Source organism: Protopterus annectens, chromosome 1.part1 (assembly GCF_019279795.1).
Source record: "Protopterus annectens isolate FY-2018-M chromosome 1.part1, PAN1.0, whole genome shotgun sequence".
Taxonomy (NCBI): Eukaryota; Metazoa; Chordata; order Ceratodontiformes; family Protopteridae; genus Protopterus; species Protopterus annectens.
Genome location: NC_056726.1, coordinates 252,559,482 through 252,581,570, shown reverse-complemented (window position 1 = coordinate 252,581,570; position 22,089 = coordinate 252,559,482).

Genomic DNA, 22,089 nt, shown 5'->3' with positions numbered 1-22,089 from the left:
CCTGTAGCCTGCACAGTGCATTTTTACATGCCTAGCAGCTTAGTGTACTTACCCAGTGAGATGTCATGTGCAGATACTTGCCAGGTGTACTGCTGCCGGGCCTCTCTTAACAGTCATGTATGTCAGACAGGGCAGTGGGGATGCTGTACAGATGTATGTCAATATCTAGTGGGTAGTATGTGTTCATAGAACCCCTGTACCAGTGGGTAGTAGGTGTCAGGCTAGACAGGTGTGTGTAAATGCATAACCTATGGTGGCATATGTATACCAGTTTTTATGTGTTATATCCAGCTACATGGCTGTTAACATCCATGTTGTCAGGCATGGTACACAAGTTTTGCAGTAAGTGATTCTGTGTATACCTCTGGACTATACAGAGTGTGTCAGAATGTCCATACATATTGGCCAATATCTCTGCTGCAGTTGACAGGGGCAGTACATGCTATTAGCGGTACTATACTATGATGTCCTTAGAATGTCTGTCAGTAGCCAATGGCACACATGTGGAAAGCAGATGTGACCCCCACACAAACCATGTCTGTGAAGACGATCCCGATTAAAGTAGCAATAGTATATAGAACTGTAATAGTACACAAATTAAGGTTTTTCCATTCCTGCAAACCTGTGTGTGGTGTTTTTTCCTATGACCTCTCTGTGGGTATATGTTGCAGGCAATGGTTGTCATTTGTATGGGTGGCCCATGCATTGTCCAGCTGTACAGGTGTCAAATGTAGGCATAGTGGCTGTTCCATATGTTGCGCACCTCCTACATATGTATATTACTGTATATATCTCTGTGTGTGAATGTGCAGTCACATGTATATCTATATATATGTAAATATATATGTATATCTATCTATATATATGTAAATATATATGTATATCTGTATCTACATATATGTGTCTGTATACATGTATCCTGGGGATGTTGATAGCTTTCACATTTTACATTTTCTATGGGAGCTAGACTGTACTGCATGATATGTTACCAATACCAGCCTGACATCATACAGGTGGGATGTAGCATTGTTAACATCTTGTGCCCATGCCATGTCAGGTCCTGGTTATCAGATCTGCAACACCTGATAGTGTATTGCAGGGTGGACATGTTTGGCTGGGGGTATGCCTATTCATACAAGACATATATTGTTTGGGGCCTCTCAACCCCGTTAACGGTGCATGTGGACATATTTGTTTTTGTTACTCTACCATTGCTATCTATAGATGTATGGCCACATATACCTATATATATATATATATATATATATATATATATATATATATCAGCTTACATATGTATGACTATGTCCGTATATACCTACACAACTATATACCTGTGTACATATATGTACCTTGCTGTGCATATGTTGACATATAGGTGTAGACATATATATGTGTCGATGTAGGCATTTGCATGTATATATGTTCATATATATTTATATATATGTATATATTTCTAAATATACATACCTATATATATCTACATATATAGATATGTTGTATCTGTTTAGATATTAATATATTTACACACACATACATCTAGATGTTGGTTACATTCTCTGTACTGTAGCATGACTGGGCTGGATGATATGTTTCTGAAAACATCAAATTTATGTATATCTAGCATGGCTTAGTGGTCAATTGCTTTGTCTATGGTGTGCAGGGTACTGGGTTTGAGCCTTGCAGAGGCTGTTTATTTTGTTGCTGGGCAGAACAAGGGCCATTGGATACTGAATGATTAAGGCACATTAAAGCAGTTGTAATCTGGTTTGCTCAGGTTTGCTTGGAGGTAAGCACTGCTAACTTCCGGTTACAGTTTCTTACAGTCAGCTTCTAAATTGCTTAACCTGTGTAGGCATTGCTTACCCCCATGCAAACAGGCTTAAACCTGCTCACTGCTGCTTAAAAGTGCTTACTCCCGCTTACCCCCACGCTAATTTCTTTAAAAGAAAAGAAAAAGGGGTTGATAGGAAAGTGGTGAAAAAGGGGCACAAAGAGGGGAAAGACAGTAGGGAAAATAGCCAGGGATGGCAGGAAGGGTGTAGGGAAGGTCCATAGCTGCCCATTTTTTCTACAGAAACAGCTGTGCATATGCACTGAATTTGGAGGTAGATTTGAACACTCAAACCCCTGAGATAATAATAATTCATTGTGATGCCAATTAGACCGGATTACATGTGTCCAGCGGACACATGTGTGAAATGGACAGCTATGTATGGGGCGAAACTTTTTTGTGAGAACAGATTGCCCTTTTTTTTCAGGTGAGAGTGGGATGTTGGGGATGGGGTAGTAGGTATATTTGGGGAGGTATGTTGGGTAGGTTAAAAGACAAGACAAACAAGATGCATACAGGGATGGTATATGACACATGTGGGGGTAAACACCTTGGACGGGGAGGGGTGTTTGGAAGTCGCAAGCCCATGAGCCCTGAAATGGAAACAGTGGGACTGAGGCCCCCACCCGTGGTCAGTCACCACTGCACCTTCACTGCCCCAAGGGTGGCTGTGCTGGGGGCTGGGTAAGAGGGGCAGGCTCACCCTCTAATTGCACCACACGGCCTTCAAGCTGGCGTAGCTGGTCTCAAAGCTCGCTGTCGAGCTCCCTACGCACCACAGCCCGTACCTGATGGTGGTTGACAGGTACCTCTCTGCCCCTGCTCCCTGGGGGGGTGAGCCCCATCCCCTGCGGTGGTTCCACCCGAAGGTGGTGCAGGTCTAATGGAGGAGGAGGTCCCAGGCTGGGCCCCAAACGTGCTGGTACCCGATGCCATGGCCAGCTGAGGTGGGACAGGTGGGTCCGCTGGGACTGGCCTTCCCATATGAGCTATGGTGTTGCTGTTTTAAGAATGATATGAGTTAGTAATAGTCAACAGCATTCAGGTTTAGTTATAACAGCATGCATAGGTATTCCCATTAATCCAAGACACCAGATTTGCAACAGTTGCAGAGCAAGCAGAACACATGCATATATGGGACAACAGTGGCCATTACAACAGATGCAGGCTTCGTTGATGGCAACAGACCACCAATATGGGGGTATTTTAACATGGCACATGCATAGAACCAAAGGTGAATATTTGTAATCCAATAGGACATATGTCCCAACAAAAGAACGGAGTGTACACGTACCCATTGAGGTGTGTAATTGGGTTATTGTTGCACATATGGTGGGGTTGAGAGAGAGAGATCAAGTAACAATTAATATATCCCTGTAGTTTTCACAACTTTCTTAGTCACAGCAGTGATCTTTCCCTTACATGTATTATTACTCTACCCAGTGGCCTTACTTTGTACAATGGTATGTTTGTAGATTAGTATATATGTGGACTGTGTCTTACGTATAGTCTACACCACTTGCCTGTTATAGCTGTTGAGAAAATCATTGTTAACACTACCTGGCAAATTCTACACATACTCCCAGATGCCATGTTGATGTTATACAGATGCCTAAAAGTCCATTATTGCACACACTCTGGTCAAGGCTTGACAGGATGCAGGTGTTAATGTGATATATTTTGGAATAACTGTCATACTCTTGGGTGAGATGCTACAATGATAGGTTTGTTTCCATATACATTCTCTTTTTATGTTCAGGTCTGACTATCCATTATATGTCAGTATAAACTGCCTACATTTCTTGGATCATCACACTTATTTGTCAGGGGAACAGGTTACCAGGCAGCAGATTTGGACCTGTTATCTGGACATGCGGGATAGATCAAAGCAGTTGAGGGGTATGACTATGCATACAACTTACTACCTGAACATTCTGCCACAGTCTGTAGAATTGATGGTTATGATTATGCTTACAGTGCACTATCTGAACATTCCAGCAAAGTCTGTACAACTGTTGGGTCTAATTATGCATACAGCTTTCTATCTGAACATTCTGACGAACTCTGTACAGTTGTGGGGTATGGTTATGCATACAACTTACTACTACTCCCGGGATTCAAACCCCTGCTGTGTGTTGTAAAAAATATTACAGTTGACATCACAGTACACTGTGCTATCAGGGAACTGGTGTAAAGCATTACAATGGTTTCTGTCTAAGTCTCCCTCAGTTGTTCTATATGACTGACCTCTTGGGACTTCCTGCATTGTTATACTGAACTTTCTTACGCATTTTAACTGCGTTCAACAGTGTGGGTAAGACTGTTTAATACAACAGTACTATTTATAGAAAGCAACACTACAACAACATATGACAGCAGAATGTACAAAAGCACTCCAGGGGTTATACTTTTATTCACAAGATATTGCACCTTTTTTCCACGCATCCTATATGACAGTCTTCCTGCCATATTGTCTGGTTTATTCATTACATCCCATACACAATACATTTTTATACTGGTACAACACTTTCTAGTACTGTTATATTTATTTGTTATGACAGTACATGCAAGAATATTACTAACCTGCCTCACCACATAGCCTTTGCAGCCTAGCAGCATGGGCTTGCTGGTTCACAGCCCACTTATCTGCAGCTGTCGGACAAATACAGTGATATTTAGCCATTACCTATCCATAGTATACACAAGCTAGGCAAGCATTATCTACGTAGTAGAATGAGTACTTACTCAGTGCTGGGACATCAGCCATCTGCCTAGATTCTTGGATCCGCTGGTCAAAGAAATCACCCCTCCACCACTTCAGGTCAGCATGGTGATGCCTGACCTGCTCACCAGTCCGGAGGATACCAGTGGCACTGGTGAGGTCATGGGCGAGACTGTCCCAGGCCTCCGCTTTATACTGTGAGCCCTGGTACTGGCCCTGCAGTAGACTCTCCTCATGGTGTTTTACCAGGAGCCATACCATGAATCTGGACTCCTGGGTCCCCCCAGTGCTGCTTTCTAAATCAAGTGCCTTCCCCAACTCCAGCCATTCTGCCTACAGTAGGAAGCTGCAACCAGTTATGGGAATTATTGGTGCCTGTGGGGTTTAAATACACCCAATTTCCCACACTTTCCCGTGATTGGATGGTTTTGAAAAGGCTAAGCTATGGGCACATGCTTACCTAATGTTTGCATTGCTTAAAGGGGCATACCACTGGGCAGATTGTGTTAGCCAGCCTACACATTGCTTACACCATGTAGGCTGACCTGTGCAATGCTTAGCATTGCTTAATATCTAATTAGCATTATATTTTCCTTTTGACATTGATTTATTATTTGTTACATGTTATATCTGTGTCTAGTATCTGTGATTTCATGTGTACGTACACTGTACGGGATCCTGGGGAATTCAACACTTTATTACAATAACGCCTCACATCTGGTCTTACTGCAGTACTACATTTCACATATTTATGTTATGTAGCAGGTTATACAACATCACACTGTACATAGATTCATTTCACATGTTCAGTTTGATGTTCTTATGGTGAGGATTTGTTTCTTGAAACCTCAGTCTTATGTACTGCTATGATGGCTTAGTGGTTAACTACTGTAACTGTCGTGTACAGGGTTCTAGCCTTTCAGAGGCTGTTTATTTTGTTGCTGGGCAGAACACAGGCCGTTGGATGCACAGTGATTAAGGCACTTTAAAGCAGTTGTAAGTGGGTATGGGCGTGTTTCCACAGAGGTAAGCACTGCTAACTTCCGGTTACAGTTTCTTATACTCAGTTAGCTTCTAAATTGCTTAATCTGTGTAGGCAGTGCTTACCCCCATGCAAACACACTTAAACATGCTTACTACTGCTTACATATGCTTACTACTGCTTATTTGTGCTTAAACCTGCTTACTAGTGCCTTATTCATTATGACACTGACACTTCACATGTGCATTTCCTGCAGTACTCCAGTTGATAAATATATGTTATTTTGTGGGTTTTGCAACAAAAATATTGGTTATAATGTGATTTGCCATGTAAAATAGACTGTGCTGCAGTGGGATTCGAACTGGGAATGCCTGCTCATTAGGTGAATGCTCTGCCCACAACACTATTGGTGTGCTGTTTCATTTGCATATATATTCCTTGTTATCCTCTTCAGTCTTTTAAGCTGCTTTAACCAGAGCTAAGCAGTGGGCACACCCATGCACCTATGGTTGGCTGTACTCGGATTTAAATAACAATTAATAAAATGGTTTCATCATTTAATTTTATATGTACTGATGCTGTTGTACACAAGGGGAACTGTTGGTGGGGATATGCAGCCACCTATGAGTGGTCTCGCTCATTTCTTACCACTTTCTGTTGTTCTACATTGCAGGGGTGTGTTTATTCTGAGAGCTCTGCTCTCAGACATGACCCCTGCACTCGTACATGCTCTCTGTAAGCTTGGGAGTTCGGGCAGCACGCCTTCATTAATATGCATGGCGTGCTGCCATCCTGACTAAGTTAGTCCTGCATAGAAGATTAGTGAATCCGGAGGTTTCTCTTTGCTTTTTCCTCCATAATTTCAATGTACCATGACTGAACCAGATGTAATAACTGTAGAAGTAACTGAATTAAGATGGGATTTAAAGTTAATGGGTTGTATGCACTTTGAAGTGTATTTTAGAGCAGTTTTTCCTAACCTTTTGGTCCAATAAAACAAAATATATGAGTAAGGAAAGAAATGTAATCTTATTTTCTCAAGTAAGAAATAAGTTTTGTCCAAAGCTTAATGTTCAAAGCTGTCAGAATAGTAGTTCCCAATAAACTAAAGAGCAAATGCTTGGGAGCATGTATAAATCATATGTGTAAATAGTGCTTGTCTCCCTATACCACCAAAATGATAGTCATCGTCTGTATACCCCATTGATGTTATATAGCGATGAGAGTGAAAGAACAAATATTCACAAGTGTATATTGCTTATTGTTGCAGTAATAAATCTACACAGTGTGCCTCCTCACCCCTACACAAAAAATACTGCTATCGTCTGGGTATTCATGAACTGTTAGACTGGAATGAAAGTGAATGAACAAATGCCTACATTTCTGGCAAATGTATATGCCCAGTATGCCTCAATAGTTGTGAGGAAAACAAGAAAATAAAGTGTCCACATTAATGTCTTCCAACTTATTGCTCCTACACTGCCCAGAAACAAGCTACTGTACCTTTTTTGCACATTTCTGAAGTTTGTGCATGAGGAAAGTTAAAGAATAATGGTCCAACTGTCACCAACTCTACTATTTCTATAGCGCCATCTGTGCATACCACTGAATAGGGAAGGTATTTGACTAGATGGTGCCTAGGGCAGAGGCTGGGGATAGGGGATCGCTACTGAGCCTTGAAAAAACTCAATTTAAACAGCCAAGGGTCCAGAGAAGAAATCACAGTACCTGGATACAATCTGCATAGAGAAATGAAGGACATGTAGACCCAATATAGAATAAATCATAGCTAACAACTTGGCATGAGAGCTAAGCACTGGAGATTGGAATGCTACCCACTGTTCCACTATGCCAGTGATCAATTTCTATCACAGACACCCTGCTTGTTTCAGCACAGATGATCACTTACTGTGGACAATGCTGGTATATTCGTGTGATGGAAAATCAAAGAAATTATGAGCCAGTTTATTTCTTTAAGAAATATTGAAGGATCCCCACATGTTGTTGTTTTCATCCACAAACATCCCCATACCCATCAACTACACATTAATGAGTATGCACATGTGTATACCACGGATTCTGATTATGTTAAAAATATGATTGCACCAAGGTATTCCAACTGGCTTCACATAAAAGCACTCTGTTCTAAAAAGCCAGAATTATGATTACTTAACTTGAACAAATGACAGCAGGGTCATTCACTTTCATCTCAACCAACTGAAAAACTGTAGAACCACACAGGCACAGCATGACACAGCAACTGATGAGTACAATATTTATTCACAAATGGTTTAGCACTTTCTTCCCACTTACAGGGACTTCCTCAGAGCAATTACTTTCATCCACAGACAGCCACCATACTTAGCAATTATAGCCATTTGTGACTGTGCACACCTCAGACAGATATCTGTAATTAGAAAAATGGCAGCAGTAATCTATTTAAAAGTTGTTTCAGATAAACAATAACAAAAATATAATATCTCAGTTTGCTTCACAGTTGTACAAGTTACTCTGGCAATGGCAGTAAAATGACTGTTCATCTTGAAAAATGACAGCACTGTCATTCAAGTTAATTTTCATCCACAAACAATCTGTGCACCCAGTCACTGTAACCAGGTTGTTTACCCCAAATAAGGATGGCGCAGTGGTGCAGCAGTTGCATTATCACCTCACAGCAAGAGGTTTTCTGGTTTGATTCTTGGTTGGGGTGCCTTCTGTGCTGAGTCTGCAGGTCCTTCCTGCATTTATGTGGGTTTCCTCTGGGTGCTTCGGTTTCCTCCCACTTTACAAAGACATGAGTCTGGATCATTTCTCCCCGGGCAGCTACTGAAAATTGGCTTTGTTCCAAGTTGGACATTCCCAGTAAACAAATATTAATAAATAAATCTCAGAATGTAACAAAATAATAATTGGCCACAATCTTCTTCTTCTTTTGGCTTTTTCCCGGTTAAGGGTCACCACAGCGGATCACCTGTCCACTCATGATTGGCAGTGGAGTTTTACGGTGCAGAGGTACCAGCCCGGTGCCCAACCTTCCACAGAAGGCACATGCACACACACACTCACACCTAGGGCCAATTTGGAGTGTCCAATCCACCTATAGCATGTCTTTGGGATGTGGGAGGAAAACGGAGCACCCAGAGGAAACCCACACGACCACAGGGAGGACATGCAGACTCCGCACAGAAAGCACCCCAGCTGAGAATCAAACCGGAGAACCTCTTTCTGTGAGGTGGCAACGCTAACTGCTAATTATTGGCCACAATAATTTATTTAATTTCCTTAGATACACTCACAGACAGCCATGCAAATGGGTGTGCACACACACACACACACACACACACACACACACACACACACACACACACACACACACACACACACACACACCTAGATGTGTCTACTACGTACAGAAACTTGCATAACTGCACACATCTCAGATGTCTGACTGTAATTGAATAAATGAATGAATAAATATTTAAATTACTGTAATATTATTAAGGTGTTGCTATCAGACACATACACAGAGCAACCAATTGTAAACCCCTCCCACATGAACAGACATACACACAAATGAGGGCATACACAGATGAGTCCACATGTGACAGCTGCTGTACTGCATACATATCAGATGTCTGACTGTGACACACAAAAATGAGGACACACAGATGAGTCTATCTGTGACATTTGCTGTACTGCATACATATTGGATGTCTGATTGTGACCGAATGAATGGGTACATAAGTAATAGCGATAGTAATATTTTTAAGTTATTTGCTGTAAGATTCATGCAATTCATCTCACCTTCAGACACACACACACACACACACACACACACACACACACACACACACACACACACACGCACACACGCACACACACACACACACACACACACACACACACACTATTAACTGTACTTACTTAATAATGCATACTGCCTACAGGCTGGCTGCCTGGCAGAAGCACCATCCAACAAAAGAATTGGAATTATTACAGGTATTTAAAAATAATAAAATAATGTATTTAATAAAAATAAACACTTTTCCCACACTTAGACCCATATGACCCCAACCACTTTTTTCATTTTTATTCAGATTGTCTCAGGCACTAATGGCCTTCACTATTTTTAAATAAATCAAGGCAATATTGGTGGGCTGCATCATAATATCCAGGACTGTGAGTCACCCCTGCTACAAATAATATATTCAGCTTCAATCATGCACAAGTATGAATCTTTTCTTGTTTGACAGAAAGGTCATCTGTAAGTCTATGAACCTCTATTGGTTTAATCCAATGAACTGCTCAAGTTGAATGCTAAATGTTTGCCAGATTGCTACTATACTAGTTCAGCAAACTATTTTCTCAGTTCCTGAAATAATATTCTCTACCCAACATATCCATTTACAAAACACAAATGCCTCCACCCTTTTGTGTTCCTTAGAACTGCCTCTCACTCTCAGTTTCTTATTTTGGCCTGTGGTTTCAGCTTCTCTATATAGTGTTAACCAACTTGATGATAAAATACAGGTATGCATTGGTAAACAAGTGTACAATCACTCTTATTAATAACATTGTAACAACTAAAAAGCAAGACTGTATCATGTAATACCCCACGTTAACTCTTAGCTTTATGGGATTCTTAAAGACACTTCATAACATACATCTACTGAATTAATTGAAATGCTTTCATTTGTACCTAACTATATGTTATTAGCTTTGTACTAGACTGAGGACATCACATTACATACATAAAGTCATCTGAAACATACACAAGCATATACAGCATATAAAACATTGATGCAATAAGAATTTGTAATAATTGGATAACAACTTGAAACTTCATTTATTGTTAGCATCACACTCAATGAAAGAATTAAATTTGCAAGGATTTTCATACGTTTACCAAATCTGGTTACTTTACAGTCAGGAACAGATAGTGATGATGTTGTAAGAATTCATCAGGTATTTTCTGTTTTAACACCATCTAAAATCACAGTAATGCCCATTATGTATTATCTAACATAGCAACTCCATCATACAGTGTCAATTTTTGGTAGTTGTGTCACTTCTTTGCTATAGCAAGCTCTTATGAACAGTTTCTCAGGCATTTCTTTGCTTTGAGATGAGTGTAGTACAATACTGTGTAAATGATATTTGGTACACCTCAACATTTGATTATCCTTAGTCTCAACAAGTTAGGACATCTATTTATTGCCTTGATCAGTTACAAAACCTTGTTTTTCCAAGTACTGATTATCTGTGGTTTGAAATTCTTACTCTGTCTCTAGGACTTACTAATGATAGTTTCATGGTTTACTTGTCATAACATTGTTACCTTTTATAATAGTACATTGTTTCTGTCATCTTATGATTGGATACCTGACATTTTTGTGAATGAATTAAACAGAACAGATTAAGTTGATTAAATTGGCCTTATTGTCCTTACTACCAATAACTAACAAAGTGAAGGCACTATCAGTTGAAGTGGAATGCATCTGTACTCAAGACGAGATAGATAACAGTCTTGTATGGAATTGCCTGGGCATTTTTTTCATATTTTAATCAGTTAATATTGCTCTTTATATGTACTCATTTGAATACAGATGTCTTGGTAAAGAAGTTACATGCTGACATTTCAATTTTTGCACAAATGTACAAAATTAAGGACTGAGCAATTATGGACCATTTTCAGTGATAGGTATAACAGAAATATAATGGCAAGAAAAATGGATTTCATCAGTATGATGACTGACTGTCTGCCTGATTGATTGAACCCACCAAAATAATCTTCAAAAATTCTGTCTAGGTATTAACAATCCCCTACACCCGGGACGGTCTGCAACACCTACTCCCTCAGGCTCTGATCACTACTATCCCATCCAAATAGCCAACTCATTTAACACATTTTTCACTGAAACAATTCTATCCCTCGCCAACCAACTATCCCCTAGTACCACTTGCCCTACCACAACACCTACCAATAATCCCTCTCCATTTCATCTTCTGCCTGTACCCACATCCCTTATCTGTAACCTCCTTCAGCAACTTAAACACACCACACTCTCTGCATATCTACTACCTGCAGAATACCTGCAAAAAACAGCAAAGGTCATAGCCCAACCCATATCCATCCTCATTAACAGAACTATTTCTGAAGAAATCATCCCCTTAAATTGGAAAATCTCTCACAACATCCTCCTACACAAAGGTGGTAACTCCAATGAGTTTTCTAACTACAGGCCCATTGCCATACTATCCCCTTTGGCAAAATTAATGGAGAAATGTATTAATTTACAACTGCTAACATACCTACTTGAGAACAATTTACTAGTCACATGTCAACATGGGTTTAGACCATTTCACAGCACCACCTCTGCTCTCTTATCCTTTACTGACCCCATTAAAAGCAATTGCAACAATGACACTCTGACCTCAGCTCTTTTTATAGATCTGTCAAAAGCATTTGACATGGTTAACCACAACCTCCTCATAAACACACTTAAATACTTGCCATTGGATGCTCTTGCTATGTAGTGGTTCCAATCATATTTATATAATAGGCAACTGTCTGTACTATGGGATAATTCCTTATCTTCTCACCTCCCATTCACCCTAGGTGTCCCTCAAGGATCCATTCTGGGCCCTTTACGCTTCTCCATCTTTACTAATGACCTCCATTACTCCACAAGCTGTCTGTATCCAATATGTGGATGACTCCACACTCATATGCTCTGCTAATTCCCCATCAGAACTTCAGTCACTAACCCAAAAGACCCTTAGCACAGTTGAAAATTTGCTCCCACATAGGCATCTTATCTTAAACCCCCAAAAAACTAAAATGTTACTATTCACCCCCATCTGCAGGACCTCCCACTTAACTTTACTGTCACCTCAAATAATGGTACTATAATAGCTCCTGAGCAAACCACTAAACTTCCCGGAGTACTAATAGATAATAACCTGTCTTACGAACCACACATTAACAACACCATAAAAACAGTCAATAAAAAAATAGGTTCCCTCTACAAGATCATATCCTTTCTGACTCCTCCAGCTAGAGTCACTATTGCCTGCACCCACCTTATCTCTACCCTACTCTATGCCTCCCCGATCTATACCAAAATAAGCAAAAGCAATCTGAGCAAACTCTCCTCCTCCTACAACAATATTGCCAGGTTTGTAGCTGGGTCCTCCTATGGAATCCATCACTGTGGCAATCTAAATCAGCTAGGATGGTTAGAATTGCCAAATCTTATACTTTTCAAACAACTAATTGTAACCCATAAGATCGTGCATCATCCTAGCAATACACCCATACTTACTTCCCTAATCACCCCTATAGCAATCTCAAAACCCTACGCTCATCTAACAAACTACTTGTACACATAGCTAAATCCAGTAACTCAGCTGGTGACACTGTGTTCTCTAATACAGTAGGTAAAACCTGGAACAGCCTCCCATGTCAACTAACCTCCCTATCCTCAGTTTACCTATTTAAAAGCAAGCTCAAACCCTACCTTAAATCACTCTGGCTATGCCCCTGTGTTAACCCAGACTAACCGCCTATGCTTTCCCCGACACCCCTGACTCTAGCCCTCTTTGAGCATTATCTTGTGTTAACTCCCTGATATTACTGTGTGGATCCTTTCAGAGGATTTGTTCCTCATGTAAATATGTATATACAGAAAAATGACATCTAATGCTGTACTCTTGTTAGACTGAATAGTAAAACTGTAACGTTGTTCTTTGCCTAGAAATATCCAAACCAATTAACTATACTGTTTTCGTTTGAAACTTATCTGTGACTTTAGAATCTATAGTGTCTCTTAAATATAGATTACATAAAGATGTGTTCAAATCAGGTATTCCCTACTGGAATGCTAAATTGTACTGAGGCAATCTGTAACTAATCACTGTGATGTACCAATGTCTATTGTAAATGCCATTGTAATGTACCAATGTCTATTGCAATTACCATTGTAATGTACCGATGTCTATTGTAATTACCATTGCTCTTGCTTTTTTGCTGCTTGTGGAGCTTTTCTCCCTGGACCTCCATGAAAATGGACATATATCCAGCTGGACTAGCCCTGGTCAACAAATGTAAAATAAAATAAAAACAGATACCTTCACTTGCTTTGTGTTTGATAACATCTGGATACTTGGACTGTTTCCTAACACAAATTAAATGCTGACTGTTATGAAGTGGAGAAAGTCGCCTGATAGATTACTCCAAGATCTATCAGGATTTTCTTGATGTACAACAATGCATTTGGACTTTTTTTTAATACATGTGACAGACCAGGGAGTTTATTTACTTTAATTTCAGTCTAATGAGAGAGTCCATACCAGAAAATTATGTTGTATGCTTGCTCTTACTTTAAAATATCAAAATGTGCTTCATGAAATCTTTCCAATATTTATCTACACAAAACATTTGATATAATCACTCTGTTGTATTTGGATTACAGCCTTGTGATTCATGAATCTTATTTTAAAAAATACAGTGGAACTGAGCTAGCAATGGAAAATTTGTCTGAACCATATTTTTCAGCACTTATTTCTAACTTGTGGTTAGTATTATAGATAAGTCTCATTTTTCAAATTTTACCACAGGCAAGTAAAGAACTATTGACATGACCTCGAAATTAGCAAGTAATTGTTTTTACCCTACTCCTTGAGTTATGCTTTGGATAAGTCAAAAACACCAAAGCGGAGTAGAAGAAACAAACCAAAAACTAGAAACACATTCTACTCAGCAAACGTAGGGAGTCACCACAGCCTGCTCTGACCACTTTCATTCTTTATTCATACACCAATAACTTCATCAGATACATGTAATGCAACACATATCAGGTTTCAAAATGGTGCCCAAAAGATCACATGATAAAAAAATCCAATCCCCTTTTCCCAGGTTTTAAAGTTATATGTCAATGCAAATCAAAGTAACAAATCAAACTGGTGACTGTAAAACATAAACTTGTAGTTTTCAATAATCACATTTAAATTATTTGTGCTAGTAAAAAGCATTTTATGCTGACAGTTTCATTTCAACCAGGATATTTATCCGAATTCAGTCTAATAGCCATAGAAGTGACTTATGTCAACAGAATCTAGCACAAAGAAATGGAGTGTTTTATAATTTTCACACTGCAAAGCATGTTTCGTAAGGGCATTCATTCTGTCTCCTTTTCTTATTATTAATGAATGTTCATAAATTCTGCAAGACAGCTTTCTAATAGTCTTTTCAACATAAAAACAGGCACATGAATCACAGTGAGCTAAGTAAACAACCCCCTTCAAACCACAATTGTACCTCTGATATACAAAAATATTCAAATTTAAATACTAATGAAAATACTCGTTGTATTCCAGATAAAGTGGCATTGATTGCATTTGCTGCATTTAAAAGCTCCAAAGGTACCATCTCAGATTCTTTTGAGTCCATTCTGATTTTCTAGAATGGATCTGATAGAATGCACCATTTTGCAGGTGAAAATTGGGTGCTCTACTAAAATTCTTGCAACATCCCTATTGCCTAAAATTGTTTTCCAGTCATTCTGGAGGACACCACTGATGATAGTCATGTCAATGGTGATGGGGAGTGGAAAGGCAACCCTATAGCCAATCATAAGACTAGTCGGGGGGTGCATCTCCTCAATAGCCAATGAACAACTGTTCTGGTCCTTTCCAAGGACTGGTTTAGCTTTCACCATCTGCAACAAATACATTTCACCAATGATGGTGGCTAGCCATGGAGAAATGCTTTAATGTTTCCATTTCTTCCTCAAAAAAAAATTAATCATTCCTCATTAATCTGCTGAGCTATATGAAGTGTCCCTTCACGACTCCCTTCTTCATGTGATGTGGGTGCTGACTGTGTCTATGTAAATAGTTGTTCACAAAGGTTTCCATCCTGTAGATCTTACTCTGAATTTGATCAGCACATGCATCGAAAATCAAATTGATATCCAAAAAATTCAAATGTCACCATCATTTCAAATTATCTAGATCTAATTTCATCTGTCAGGACAACAGATTTGCATCTTTCACCAAGGTAAATTATGCCCTTAGTATCTCTGATGACACTTTTTTGCTTGTTTTCAATAGATAACACTCTCTTAGAATAGCAATAATCAAGTCATGGGGGTCAATGTCTATCCAGATCTTGTCGGACATGACCACAGTCACCATGCTTTTAATTCAAGGGTAAGGGCACTAATGTGTAAATTTTACATATTTTGAACTCCTTTATGTTTCTTTGCCTTAGTGTAACTGGCACTTTTCTTGGAGTTTGAATCACTGGTGTTGCCTTCAGGTTTATACTGTACTTTCCAGGTATACAGCCCAAATCAATTAGTATATTGTCCAGAAATATAAAACTTTTGAGCTCGAGTTCTAATTTGCAGTCTGTAGTTTTGCATCATTGCTCTGCTTTTTAAGTATCACACACTGAATGAGGCAAATATGTGAACTTCTATGTAATTGTGCATATTATTATCTTCAAGACTGGGTGAATCATGTTCTCTGTTACAAAGTTATTGACTTCACAAATGTGACTTAGTTATTGACTTCACAAATGTGACCTATGTTTTCTGTGAATCTACAAATCAGTGGCTTTGTGACAATGAGAATGACTGTGACTGATTGCATTGCATCCTCTTCTATCTTGCACTTGCATCTACACAATGCAAATTTGCATTATCATGCTCAATCTTTCACAAGAAAATTGTTCTAATCATACCCCTCAAAATGATTTTGACAGAATGTCTAGATTTTTGCCTCATATTATTGGCCTTTTCCACACAAAATGTATGGCTTTCTGGCAAATATTGAGGACTGAATCACTAAATAATGTTATACATGTGAATGTCAGCCACCATACCCTTCAGAAAATGCATGATAGTGTAAAACCTGTTATTTTAACATTTTTCTAAGCTTATAGGAGCAATATTTACATTTGTCCCTATTTTGTGCCTTTGTCCTCCATTATTTTTGGCTTTGCTCAGAGATCTTGCACTCAGATGTTCAGAGGTATGTTTCTGATATATTTGATGGCTATACTGGCACAACTTCAAAAAAAAGATTGTTTCATTTGAATTCATAGAACACTGCTCACTCTAATCTGAAGGGGTTAAGTTTCTGAACAGAATAAATCAGCAATTTAGCTTTCAACTCAAACAGTATATTTTCTAAGACTAGAACTCTGAACACATTTCAGATGCAAGGTTACATTCAAGTGCATTATCTATCTTAAATAGGGTAAGTCCACGTGCATAGGCAGCTTTTTGGATCAAGGGTTTTAACATAAACAAAACTGATCTTTGTCTTAGTCCAATTAAAAGACTGTACACACAATTTCAATACCCACATTTATTCCATTCCTGAACTTATCATCCAATTTTGCCTTGTATAGGTCAGACAAAGAAATAATTATTCATGTTAATAACTGCATAGTTGTTTGTTATATTTTTATCAGCTGACATGCAGGTTTTTCTGCTCTTTATTTCTTGACTTGCATACATGAGATGAATAATTAGGAATTCCACACATCCTTATTCTCTGGTGAGTGTTTGCCATGGAATATGGCTGATTTTGTAGTAGAACCTCTCCTCACACTACACTAATCCAGAATACAGTAGGACAGAGAGAAAAGGTGTCAGTGGAACTACTTGCTATGGTGGTAAGATAAGGGCATGCCAAAGCCATAGTGTTTGTCAGTAAACATGGAAAAAAAAAATAAATAAAAAAATAAAATAAATAAAGGAGGTCAGTCACTGGCAATCTAGATCAGTAATGCATGGGATAAATGCACACAGATATGATATCTGTATTCTGTTCTCTTTTGTAACTGCAACTAATTCGCTGTTGATGTGCGTGGCTGCTTTGGAGATTTGTAGTAGCATCTCATCATCCCTGCTGAACTTTTATGCTATGTTTATCATTTTGGAATGTCTTTGAATGTCTATTAGTATTTTCAAGCAGTTTCTGGCTCTCCCTGCAACCACATCAGTCTCAGGAAACATACTTTGACTTAGTAGTACACCCTGGTTGCTCCCACCAAAAGTGTAATTCAGGAATACTGGCCCTTCAAGTGCCTATGTACATTGCTAGCTTCCTGAAAATTTAAGCAATGTTATTAAGCCACACAATTTGTTAATAAATAAATAATAGACAGTTACTTAAAATCACCTCATCTACTACAGCTGCACATTACTGAAGCACTCTGTCACCTTCCTTATCCTTTTATGGCATTCCTTATCTTCCACTTTTCTTCTCTGCTATGTTAGGACACATTTGGGTCAGTAGAAACAGTCTCCCCAGGATTTAGTAAACTCCGTGTAGGAACAGAATTATTCCTACACAGAGTGAATGGTGTCCTTGTCCTCATCCCCCTCTTGGCAGCACCTTAAATATTAATAAAGGTGCACTACTGAGACGGAGCTGTGTAAATGGATACTGAATCAGTGCAGGGTGTGTGTTGCAGTAGTGCTTGCAGATCTGTAACACACCCCCTGCACTGACAAAGTGCAGTACAGCACTTTACAAAAGAAAACAGTGTCTGCGGACACTGAAATCCTCAATGGAAATTGGAATGAATGCAGGGCGTGTGTGCCAGGTACTGTCACACACTCCCTACATTGTGAAAGTGCTGTACAGTACTTTACATTAGAAAACAGTGCCACAGACACTGAAATTATGAATGGCAACTGAGTGTACACATCCTCTGCATTGTGAAAGTGCCATACGGCACTTTACAGTAAAGAAAGTATCCTCGGGCACTTCATACTGTTCAAGCTCTTAGAGCAAGAAATGTAGACAAAGCCAATAGTGGGACAAAAGCTCCAAAAATAGAGACAGTTTTTAAATATTGCCCTTACAAACTTAGAAAGTTGATAAAATGACAGGTCTTGTATTAGCATGGATTTTCTGAAGAGTATGATGTGTGAAACTCAAATGTCCATTACTATTTTCTAACTGCGGTCTTTAATGATTTGCCACTGATTTGCCAGGGAAACACAATCCCATGACAAACGGACCAAGAATATGAGGCAGAAATTTGGACATCATGCAAAAATCTGTACAGTTGAGAGGATTAGGAATGTGAAGTCAAGTCATGTAGGGGGTATGTCACAGTATCTGTAACACATCCCCTGCATTGTAAAAGTGTATTTACAACACTAAAACAAGAAAGAAAGTGTCCCAGGACACTTATTTAATAATGTGAAGATTAACAGTTTAATTTGAAATTAATGTTTATTTTTTTTTCTTATTTTTTTTTGAAAGTTTAAGTATAGCTGAGGTAGTTTGCAGGGAATGGTGCTTTGCTCAGGAGTGCTTAAACTTATCAAGAATCTATATAAAAATGTATATCTGAGATTTGAACAGTTGAGTTAGCTGAGTGGTTAGAGTCATGGTTTGGCATGTAGTAGGTGCACAGTTTGAATACCAAGACAGGCCCTTCAGCTTTTACATGGGAAAGATGTTTTATATTATTTTTAATTGTATTTAATGATGTAGTAATTAATATTTGTTAACCAGGGTAGTGTAGCCAGTCCAAATTCCCAGTGTCAGTGGAGATATAAGGAGATATAAGGTGAAACCTCCATTTAAACACAAGTATCCTATACAGTACAGTCACACCCCAAGGTAATGTAATGAAAGCACACAGGGAGACGTCATGCAAATTATACAATGACTGATCACTGATATTCCAAAATGAGCACGCTGATATTTCAGCCCACTCAGGGTGGCTGTTGTAAATTCTAGCATATACCAATGGAAATGGTCAGGTTGCCCCGACTTTATTCCATTGCTATATACTGTCATTTTTTTTTTAACTTTGTTTCTGTCTTTTGGCTTTTCCCGGTTAGGGGTCGCCACAGCAGAACTCCGGTCCGCTAATGATTGGCAGTTGGTTTTTACTTACCTGCTTGCCAGGCCTGATGCACAACCTTCAACAAAGGTATGCCCATTCATGCATGTCTCCACGCAGAAGACGCTCTAGCTGAGAATCGAACTGGACAGCATCTTACTGTGAGGTGACAACACTACTGCAGCACCACAAAAAGGAAAAAAAAACATAATCCGGACTCCAGACATAGCAGAAAGACAGGATGGAGAAAATACTAGGAAAATAAGGTACGGTATTCAAAATTAAAGACACATACCTGATTTTCATTCTATTTCCTCCATTCTGTCTCCTTCTTATCCCTAAACTGTCTGACATCTTTTTTATATAAAAAAAAAAAACAAAAATGGAGCAATGGAGACCTTCTTTTCTGCGTTGCTTCCTTTGCAAAGCACTGATGTACTGGGTATGCATGGGAATGCATGTCCCATAAGCATGCGCAGTACATCAGAAAAAGCCCCAGAATACTAGAAAAACCTGGAAGGAAAGCACAACACTGGTATACAAATACATTTATTTAAGAAAAGTAAATATTTTCTCTTAAATAAGGTCATTGTATAATAGCAATAACAGACCCCGTGGTTGTATATTTTTAACCATGATTGCCTTTATTTAATCACTCAGGCTTTGCCCTCATGATTAAACCACACCAACTGTGGGTAAATCTTAATATACCACATGGACGTCGTCAGTTATTGCTTAAGTAAAATATATACACTTAATAATAATGTGTCAGTTATGAGTAATTAATATTCAATTCTGACTTTTTTTAAATGAAAATGTTTACCTTAGCTCAGTTTTGCTAAGCACTGCTAAGCCAAGCTAAGCAATGCTTAAACAGGACCTGTCTGAGCAATACTTACCAGTGCTCAGCTCTGCTTAGCTGGTTTGAGCATTGCTAAGAAGTTCCATTCTAAGCAATATTCAGCTCAGCTAAGTGGATTTGCACACTGCTAAGCACTGTTCAGCTTTGTTCAGCAATTTTGAAAATGATCCAATGACAGCAAGGGGTGTGAATATGGCCTTATTAAAACTGCACAGGTGGGAATACTGGCAGAAAAGTGATGAGGTTAAAACTACCAACATAACAATTGCAACAAAACCAAAATTAAAGGTCATGCTCCTAAATGCTAGGAGTCTAAACATGAAACTGCACTCATTGCAAGCAGTCTTAACCATGGAAAATGCTGACATCTGCACAGTCACAGAAACTTGGTTCAAAGCTGTGGAGAGCACCCCAGCCATACCTGGTTACTCATCCTATCATACATTCAGACCCCAAACTGTGGGTAGTAAAGGCAAAGAAGTGGAGTTTTAATATATATTAAAGACATACAGAACTCCAGGTTAGTCAAACTGTATGATGCACAGGAGACACTCCAGGTGCAGTTAATCATTGACAACACCCCTATACAAATCATAGATAGCTACCAGCCCCCAAATCTGATCCAAGATGCCCAAACTGCCTATCTAGACCTCTTTGAATTTATCAAGATTCAACCCTTTACTCTGATTGTGGGTGACTTTAACTACCCAAACAAAGAACTACTCATGCCAGAACACAAATGCCCAGAGATTCCTCTATTTATCAGTGCAAATGCTTTGGAACTGCTAATCGATACCCCCACAAGAGGTGATAATGTCTTGGACTTGGTATTAACCAACATGAGTAACCACTGCAGCATCCCTACAGTATCATCCTCCCTTGTAAGTTCAGACCATAAAGCAGTCATGTTTGAAGTCACCATCTCCTGCAACCCCCTCTACCTAGGATCAAGCAAAAAAACTTTTCCATAGCTGATTACAGCCTCCTGAAGGATGGTATAAACAGCTTCACAGGCTCCACCCCCTCTTTAAAAACTGGCAGCAGTATCCAAAACTATACCAAATTACTATACGGATATTTATATACTGTAGATGCATGGAATCAGGAATACCTGACAGGACTAAATCATCCTCCACAAGGAAGAGTAAACCTGCCTGGCGGATATCTGCAATAAATAAACTCTATAACAAAAGAAAAACATTGCTGTCCAGGACCAATAAGGAGTAGATGCCCAATTGCAAACAATCTCTACTTAGCCTAAACAAGCAAATAAGAGCACTAGGGAAATCCTCCAAAACAAACTTCGAGTCCAGATTAGCCACATCTTCTAGACACAATTATAAGGCCTTCTTCACATATGTCTGTAATCTCAAAGGCAGCATCCATATCTATTCAGAACCAGTGGTCAAGGAAACCACATATACAAATGCTGTAGATATAGCAAACTTACTGCCTGACAGATTCAGTGAATTTTTTACCTCTCTGCCCCCCTCATCAGTAAATCAGGACATTCCCAGTACCTGCCCCTTCCCTTTATATCCAGGGATTAGGTCATCACTGCACTCTCAAAGGCAAGAAATACAGCCTCCATGGGACCCAATAACATTCCAGGCTGCATCCTACATGAACTCTGGCAGGAACTTGCAGCAGCATTAGGCGCCCCATTCAACCAAAGCCTGACTACCAGCTTTGTCCCAGCTGAGTGGAGGACAGCCACTGTCATCACTTTACATAAAGGTGGAGTATCCACCAATCTAGGAAATTCTAGACCCATCAACCTAACTAGCCTGATCTGCAAGGACATGGAATG